The sequence below is a fragment of the Coenobita brevimanus genome, chromosome 55 (assembly GCF_032717465.1).
Source record: "Coenobita brevimanus isolate Jiangsu-jjx chromosome 55, ASM3271746v2, whole genome shotgun sequence".
Lineage (NCBI taxonomy): Eukaryota > Metazoa > Arthropoda > Malacostraca > Decapoda > Coenobitidae > Coenobita > Coenobita brevimanus.
Window position 1 is genome coordinate 33,213,097 of NC_137008.1, and position 9,401 is coordinate 33,222,497.

The following is a 9,401-nucleotide window of genomic DNA, read 5'->3' on the forward strand; positions in this document are numbered from 1 at the left end:
TGAATCTTGTTCAGTCCCACCCCAATTCTGACGATGGTTGTCCAGCTCTCAAGGTAGTTGGCTTTCTCCTGTCACTTGGTGTTGGGGCAGTTGCAGGGAAAAGGGACTCAGGACAGTAGTATCCCGGTGACCCTCTTGACCTGGGTCACTAGCCCCACCGTTGTGTCCTCCTGGGGTGGTGGTGAGGTAGTGGTCCAGTGGTGGGGTGGGGGGTGGCGAGGTGGGAGGTCCGGTGGCGGGCATTTTAAATGGGTATGCAATTCTTTCCGTATCATTGTTGTGAAATGCTTACTAATGAAGCTGCTAGAATCCAAATATGTGAAATTAATAGTCAGAAAAGGCAAAGATAATGTAATTTGTGAGGATCAAGTAGTTCCGCTTGCCTTAGCCGTCACTAGAGGGCATAAGCTACCCCAAACTCAGGGCAGGATGGCGGTAAATTCAGTATTTAACTGTAGTAAGGAATGAATCCCATATTTTCCCCAATTCAATCAAAAATCCTAACGTCATGTGTACTCTACTATATAAATAGTGAAGAGAATTAAAAACCCACCATATCGCAAAAACACAGTCTCATTTGACTAGCAGTAGCGTCCCTATGTGCCCAACTAAGCCGCATTGGCTAACCAGACGTTGTGGGTAACAGACGTTGTTTCAGGTGAGCTGTACACCTTCCTCGTTTGTCCCCCCCTTGCGTGTTTTAATTCTTGCTTGTCGTGAACAATATGAAGTAATGTTGTTAAGAGCTTAACGTAGAGATTGGCTAACCAGACGTTGCAGGTAACAGACGTTGTTTCAGACACCGTGACTTTGGGGTTGCACGAGGCCATCATGTGATATTGCCCATAGACTTGTTGTACACACACATACTACCCACAAATAGATTTATAACTGAATGTAGTAGCAATTGAATTATGAATCAGGTGAACCTTTTTTTTTTTTTATAGTAGATAATGTACAGAATTTTGAAAGTTAATGTGATCAGTAACGGAAAGGCGAATTTAACTCATCAACCGTTTTTTTTTTTTTCACTTCTTTTATTAATAGGTTAGAAATATTGGGAGTGTTAAAGTGAATTTAGTGGTTGTAAGGATATGTAATTTCGAATTGTTCCTCGAGGCTAAGCAACCCCGAGTGATTATGAAATATTAGTGAATTGTGTGATGAGTTTAGACTGGCCCGACGTAATAGTACATGAGTGAATATTTTTGGTTCGAGGCTATCCCAGCCCGAAAAGAAAGTCCATGTCATTGAATGTCACAGTCTTGAGGCTATTGACGAGCCCAAGAGTAACTGATAATCGAGAATGAAATGTGATGAACTCAGGAGTCATTGTTAAATATTCAAATTGTTTCGCTTGGTAACAGTATTGTATTACTATCGCCCAAACTAGTACTTAATTTACAACTCTTTTCATATTATTAAAGGTCATGTAATTAAAAAAAAATGTCTGTTGTTTAACAAGTATAGATTTATTAAAGTATATGCAATTTTGATATCCAACCAAGGGAATTTTGTCCTCTCACGCATGACTCACTCCCCTTCCAGTTCAAGATTCCTTCGTGTTATACTGTGTTTTTAAGGCGACTTCTCATCGTAAAAACACTAGCTACTGAAGCGGGGTCCTCTTTCTAGACCGGAAGTAAAGCACCAACAAAGGAACAGGACATAAAAACCAGGCAGTATACTTTAACACATCTATTACCTTAATTCTAACCGTAACAAGACACGTAGAGTGATATTTGAGATACAGAGACACAGAGTTAACACTTACCACCACAAAGTAAAGTCATACTGAATACACACTACAATGTTCATACAGGGAGATCGTGAATTATCTACAATATGGGTTATACGTCACTTGGAGGCAGGATATAAATAGAATTGTTCACATAAGGAATAAACAAAGTTGGGAGTCCATATGGGGAATATTACTATAAATGAGGTAGGGTCCGGATAGCGACACTCGACGCTGTCACCTTGTCACGGAGACACTTCCACTTAGGCTTTTGACTGGCCCGCGCGCCCTTACCTCAGGTGTTCACAGAAAACTCTCTGACTCTCTTACATGGGGGGGACTGGGATGATTATACAAAGTTCACTTTCTGCTCTGTCAACACTGAGTTCCGATAGGCCACTGTTGACTACTCTGTTTCTTACGGAGTCACTGTGCACTGTTCTTTTTCCCCAGTTGTTCTTGACTCAAAGAGGGGGAGTGAATCACTGTTTTCCTGTTTCCTGGGTAATAGTCACTCTAGGTCGCACTCGTAGATGGGGTGCAGGGAGGCTCTCCCATCTAGGGGCCTCGACCTGGGAGGCGGCCCTCGTACTAGGGCCGCGCCGGTGGGGTACAGGGAGGCTCTTTGGTCTGGGGGCCTCGACCTGATAGGTGGCCCTCGGGACTGGGGCCAAACAGCCGGAGTAATCGAGCCTGCCGTTTCTGACTCCGGGGAGTGAGGGAGCCCGGATTGCCTTCGTCAGGAGTTGGAGAGTCTGGCCTGGGCGTCCTGGGACTGCAGGCACCAAGGGGGAGAGGTGCCGTCAGGACTGGGCTGCGGCAGCGTCTCCTACGGGGCTCGGACAGGAACAAGGAACTCCCGGATGTAGGCGGTAAGCCCGATATCTGGCCTTGCCACCACTTTAGCGTCTCCTCCGGGGCTATATTCCCGGGTGGTGACGAAGGGCTCCCCGAAGGGAAAGAGGCTGGAGGAGGACTCACGTTACTCGTGTCCTCTCAAGTACGTCTGGAGGCCAGAGCCTGGGGTCGCCTTCCCCTGTCATGTACTCTGGCTGTAGCCGTGAACTTGCCCGGCATACGGGGAACACCTGTAGGGCGGACGGGGCCGTCCTTTTGCCACGGCTTGGGACCGCCGGCATGGTGCTGCTCCCGTAGTAGGAGACAAGCTGGAGTGAGGGACACAGAGGCCACACTCTCCAATACGGATTGAGTCTAGCTTCAGGAGCTTCTCTACCCTGGTACGTGCCCCGGCCGGAGCCGAGTGCCTACCCTTACGGAGAACAACTGCAGGACGGACGGGGCCGTCCTCGCGCCGCGGCTTAGGACCGACGACGGGCTGTTGCTTCCGTAATAGGGAAGTGCTACACGTATGGTAGCAGGGGCTCTTGACCATACCCTGGTCCGTACTCTGGCCGTAGCCGGAAGCTGATCTATCCGATCAGGAACAACTGCCGGACGTACGGGGCCATCCTCGTGCCGCGGCTTAGGACCGACGATAGGGTGTTGCTCCTGAAGGGGAGTACAGCAAGAGAGTGATGCACTGGGGCAACTCTCTCTCTCTCTGGTGTGCTAAGGCCGGAGCCTGGGGTCGCCTTCCCCTTCACACACTTTATAAGGCCGTAGCCTTGGGCCTCTTGCCCTTGGGCCTCCTGCCCTAGAGGGTGTAACAAAGCCGTCAATACGGTGTTACCTGGGACTGAATTTGGTTCAGTCACACCCCTATTCTGGCAATCATTGCTCCTCCCGCAATGTAGTCTACTTTCCCTGATCACCTGGGGTTGGGACAATTGCGGGGAACAAGGACCCAAGACCGTAATGTCCTGATGACCCTCTTGACTGGGGTCACTAAGCTCACTGGTGTGTCCTCCTGGGGTGGTGGTGCGGTGGCGGCCCGGTGGTGGTGTGGGGGGTGGTGAGGTGGGAGGTCCGGCGGCGGGCACGGCGGGCATTTTACCACCCTCCGTGTCGTTGAAGTCACGACCCCGTGACTGGAGGTGGTAGGTGGTGGAGGTGGATGTCTGGTGGGCCAGGGTAAGGTGTTGGGTGAGGCTGGCCCAGTGGGTGGTGAAGGTGTTGGGCTCCTGATGGGGGTTGAGAGTGAACCGGAGGGAGGACGGATGGTTGGTCCGGCATAGGAGCTGCAGCAGGTGGTAACTGCCCCGGATTCTGGCCTGTGGGTGGTTGTAGGGTTGCCAATGCACTTTTATCACCTTCATCTCGGGGAATGGTGCCTGGTGGAGAGATGAAAGTTGAATGCTGGAGAGTGGCGGGAGGTTGGTGGTTTTAAGGGGACTGATTCGGTGGGAGGAGCGTTGTCCTTTGGGGAATTGGGATTTGGGAAAATTCCATCGTGCTTGGCGGAGGGGGAGGGTTATGGGGGAGGTGTTTGGGGGGGTATGTGGAGGGGGTGGGTGTTGGGATGGGTGTGTGATGGGCAGAGGTGTTGGGGTGTACCTCAAGGGTGGGCGTGAGAGGCGTCCTGATCTGGTGGTGGTGGTAGTGATGGTGGGTCTGGGTGGCGATGGTGGTTGTGCATGTGGTGGTGGTGAGGGTGTGCGGAGGTTAGGGGGGGAGATGGCTGGGGGCGCGGTGTGGCGCGTATAATGAGAGTGGTCATGGGGGAGGGGGGTGGTGGGTGTGGAGGTGGTGGGGTGGTGAGTGGTGAGGGTTTTTTTTGGGGGGGGGTTGGGTGGTGGTGGTGATGTGGGCAGCATAGGTGGTGTGGGTTGGGAGGTGGTGAGTGGACAGGTGTTAGGTAGGTGAGTTGTGAAGGGGTGGTGGTTTCGGCCTGTGGTGGTGGGGTGTCGGGGGGTGGGCTGGTTGTTGGTGAGTTTGAGGGAGGGGGTGAGAAGGAATAGGAGTAGGAGTTTGGAGGGTAATTCTGAGAAAGGTCGGGATGGACAGGTGTGCGGGCAGGGGTGCAGGTAGGTCTGGCGCAGGGGTGGTCAGTGGCGGGTGGGTGGAAGGGTCGCACGTGGCGATTTCTGTATGTGCGGTGCTGTCCCTGTTGATCTATAATGACTTGGTATGGGTTGGGTACTCGAACAATTTTGAAGGGTCCATTGAATCAGGGGGAGGTTTTGGAGGGGGTAGGCAGGTTTGCGACGACTACGGACAGACCAGGTTTGTATGAGTTGGAGTGGGTCATGTCGGGTGCTAGGTCTTGTTGAGAATGTAGATGGTGGAGGCGGCGTTTGAGGTGGTGGAGAGGGTCGGTAGTGGAGGGTGGGGTGGGTGGCTGTAGGTGGTGGCGGAGTGGTAGGAGTAGTGGCGATTCCCCAAAAACTCTTTCATGTGGAGTTATCCCGTCTTCTCGTGGGCATGTATTTAAACCCCATTGGATGATCTTGACGTGGGCAGGCCAGTCTTCGTTTCCTGTTTGCATAATGCGTGTGCGGACCTGGTTCATAAGGTAGCGATGGCTTCTCTGGCAGATGCTGTTACCCTGGGGCCAGTAGGGGGATGAGTGGGAGATGTGGTATCCGAATATGTTTGCCAGTTCTTCCCAGACTTTTCCCGTAAATTCTGGGGCATTATCTGAGTGCAGTGCTTGAGGAATACCAAAATAAGGGAAGACATGTCGGGTGAGGGCATCGGCAACTGATACTGCACTGTGATCTTTGGCGGAGCATGCGATGATAAACTGTGAATATACATCCACGAACGTGATTATGTATTTGTACCCTGCTTTGGGTGTGAGGGGGCCGACGACGTCTAAGGAAAGTAGTTGCCACGGTTTTTGTGCTGTTAATTTTCCTGAAGGGCCTGGTGTCCGGGTGATGTCCTTTCCTAAGGCACAGGCTCGACATGATTGTATAATGTTCTTGGCGATGATGGATGGATTAGGGGTCCAGTACATGTCGGTAAAGACTTGTAGGAGTTTCTTTGTTCCCAGGTGGATGCCGTTATGGGCATGGAGGTGGAGCATGGTGTCGTGGGCAGTGGTGGGGCTTAGAACGATGTGTCCATTTGGATCGAACAGGTGTTCGTCATGTGGGTGGAGTTTAGCGAATGTGTTCGGTGGGATCCTGGTAGGGCGTTGTTTGTTGTGCCACATTTGGACCAGGTCTGGCTCTGTCGAGATTGCATTGATTGGTAGACGGGACAGGGCATCGGCGTTTGTGTGGAGTTTGGCTGGTCGGTATGATATCTCGAAATCATACTCCTCGAGTGTCTCTCGCCACCGTATCAGTTGTGCGTTGGTGGTGTTTGATTGCCGTAGCCATTGTAGGGACTGGTGGTCTGTAATGACTATCACATGGGTGCCTGAGATGTAGGAACGGAAGTATTCTAGGGACCAGATGATCCCCAGGCACTCTCGTTTGGTGGCCGCATAGTTTCATTCTGCAGGATTTAGGGTGCGGCTGGCACAAGCGATGATATGCTCCCGCCCATCTTGTACTTGTGCAAGGACAGCCCCTATGGCGATGAGTGATACGTCAGTATACAGGCGGAATGGGAGGTTGTAATCTGGGAAAGCGACTACTGGGGCAGAGGTTAATTTGGACTTGAGGGTGGTAAATGCAGTTTTCCTTGGTTCGGTCCATACGAACGTCTCGCCCTTTTTTGTTAGGTCGTGTAGGTGTTTGGCGATATCAGCAAATCCTTTGACGAACTGCCTGTAGTATGATGTTAAGCCTTGGAAGCCTCTAGTTTCGTGTATGTCACGAGGTAGGGGAATGTTGGCGATGGCACGTAGTTTATCTGGGTCTGGTGAGATGCCTTCAGCGTTAATTAGGTGTCTAAGGAAAGAGACAGACCTCTCGGCCAAGACGCACTTTGTTGGTTTTAGTTTAGTTTAGCCCTGCTTGGTGTATACTGTGGAACACTTGTTTGAGGCGGTGGAGGTGGTCGGCCCAGGTACGACTGAAAACAATGACGTCGTCCAGATACGCCAAACAAGTCTCCCAGGTTAGTCCACTGAGGACTGACTCCATCAGGCGGGAGAATGTGGCAGGGGCGTTGCAGAGTCCGAAGGGAAGAACGTTGAATTCATAATGCTTCACGTTTGATGTTGAGAAGGCAGTTTTGTGTTTGTCATCGGGGTGTACAGGGACTTGCCAATAACCCGATTGCAGGTCTAGGGTGAAGAACCATGTCGAGCCATGTAAGGAGTCCAGTGAGTCGTCAATTTGGGGTAGGGGCGTAGCATCTTTAATCGTGACGTCGTTGACTCGGCAGCAGTCTACGCAAAAGAGCATTGTCCCATCTTTTTTCCATACGAGTACAACTGGTGAGGACCATGGGCTAGTGGAGTTGGAGATAACGCCGGCATCAAGCATATCCTGGACCTGCTGGTCTTCTTCTGCCCGTAGCTTTGGATTTTTTTGTCGTGATGGTTGGCGAATTGGAGGTCCGGTCGTGTGTATCTCATGGCTGAGATAGGTAGTGTGGCCGAGGTCGGTTGGGCCGAAGGAGAATAGGTCCTGATAGTCCAAGAGGAGTTGTCAGAGGCTGTTGGTTTGGGAAGGGGATAGGTGTGATGGTAGGTCGGGGAGAGTGGGATGGTCGGGGGGTGGTGCTTGGCATGGTTCGGCTTCTTCTGTGTCGCCGATGATGAGTCCTCTTGGTAGGGTTAGTGGGGTTGTGGTGAGGTTGGCGATTCAGATTTCGTGGGCATGTGGGGGAAGGAAGGTGGGGCTTACTAAACAGGAGAAGAGTGGTCCGGTGGGGATGGATGGTGAGAAGAGGATGGAGGTACCTGAGGGTTTGTTCAGTTTTACCCAAGCTTCATGGTGGGGTGGAATGGTGATTGAGGAGGCGATAGTGGCAGGAAAAGATGGGGAGGGGTCCAGATGATGTGTGGTGGGGGGTGGTGATGGAGGAGGATGGAGTGAGGCAGTGTGAGAGGTCGGGTTGGGGTCAGATGTACAGGTGGGTTGGGGCAGGTGAGTGTTTGAGGGTTGTGTGTGTTTGCGTGGTGAGGGACGGGTGGTGTTCTTGATTTTTCTTCGATGTTTTTTTTTTCTCTTGTTGATTGATGCTTGGTTGGGACGTGCTGGACTGAAGTGGAGGCGGCGCTGATGGCAGTCAATGGTGGCGCGGAGTTTTTGGAGTAGGTCCAGCCCGAGATATCCATCATATTGATCGCATGTCGAGTCGAATATGATGAATGGGTGGTTAGTGGATATTTGTTGGTGGGTGTTGGTTTGAAGGGCCCGAGTTTCCCCACGGATAGGCAGGGGGCCGTCCCCTGCATCGACGAGGTTGGCTGAAGTGGGGAGAAGGGGGCCGAATGCAGAGGTGTGGCGGGAGTAGAAGTGGGAGTAGAGGCACGATCTGGCTGCTCCCGTATCCACCAGTAATCGCGCCTTGACCCCGTTCAGCCAAATCTTGTTGTAGACTGGGTCTGTAGCTGTGTGAGGTGGCCCCCGCCACCGTGGGGAGGTGCGGGGGCGGGCCTAAAAATCCATCTGTTGCGGAGTGGGGTCGTCGTGGTCGTCGTCGTCCGTTCCCGAGTAGTGTGTTGGCGGTGCGTCGTCTTCCGGGGCGTCGTCGTCTAGGGACGAGACTTTCTTGCGCCCTTGGTGAAAGTTTCTGCGCCTGCTAGCCTTTAGCTGTTCTCTTATGTCGTGCAAGGGGCAGGTGTGACTGCAAGCCGTGAACTCCCAAGGATTTATAGTGATGAGATTTCCTTGTTCCTTGGGGTTGGGGCGTTTTTTCTGCGGGTAAGCCCTAGGCACAGTAGGAGATGGCTCCGTAGTTGGCTGGTGAGGCGGCAGCTTAGGTTTGGATGGAGGGTTTTGTTTTGTCGGGAATCGTGTCACCGCGTGGAGTGGTTGTGGTATGGGACAGGCGGCGAGGAGACGTCTGACGAGTTGGAGGTCATTTTCCATGTCCCCTGAGGGATCATAGATTGAGAAGTGCTCCCTGACTGTGCTAGGGAGAATCCTCAGTAGGGCATTAAATGTATGATATCTCGGGCATTTGTAGGTGCCTTGGGATAAGCAGCGCTGACGAGGCGCCGAGCCTGGATGAATGTATCGTCCAGGTTCCCGTCGTAGGTGAGGGCGTCGAGTTGAGAGAGGGCGACAACTCTGCCTATTGATGGCGTGAAAGCCTGTCTCACTATTTGTGAGAATTGATCCCATGACAGTTCTGGGACGATTTTTGGTGCGACAGTAGCGATTATTTTTCCCAGGTTAGGTAGTGTGACTGCAATCTTTTCTCTGTCTGAGTCGAACCCTATGTCTAGGAGGGGTTTGGCCATATCTAAATATACTTCTATGTCGCATTGGTCCGGGTTGAATCTCGGTAATTGGATGTGCGGTTTGGCTGCCATTGTGCAAGTTTCCTTTTTATCGTTCCTCCGTGCTTTTACTCGGATCCAGAACCACCGCTTGCCACCAGTGTTATGCTGTGTTTTTAAAGCGGCTTCTCGTCGTAAAAACACTAGGTACTGAAGCGGGGTCCTCTTTCTAGACTGGAAATAAAGCACCAACAAAGGAACAGGACATGAAAACCAGGCAGTATACCTTAACACATCTATTACCTTAATTCTAACCGTAACAATACACGTAGAGTGATATTTGAGATACAGGGACACAGAGACACAGAGTTAACACTTACCACCACAAAGTAAAGTCATACCGAATACACACTACAATGTTCATACAGGGAGATCGTGAATTATCTACAATATGGTTTATACGTCACTTGGAGG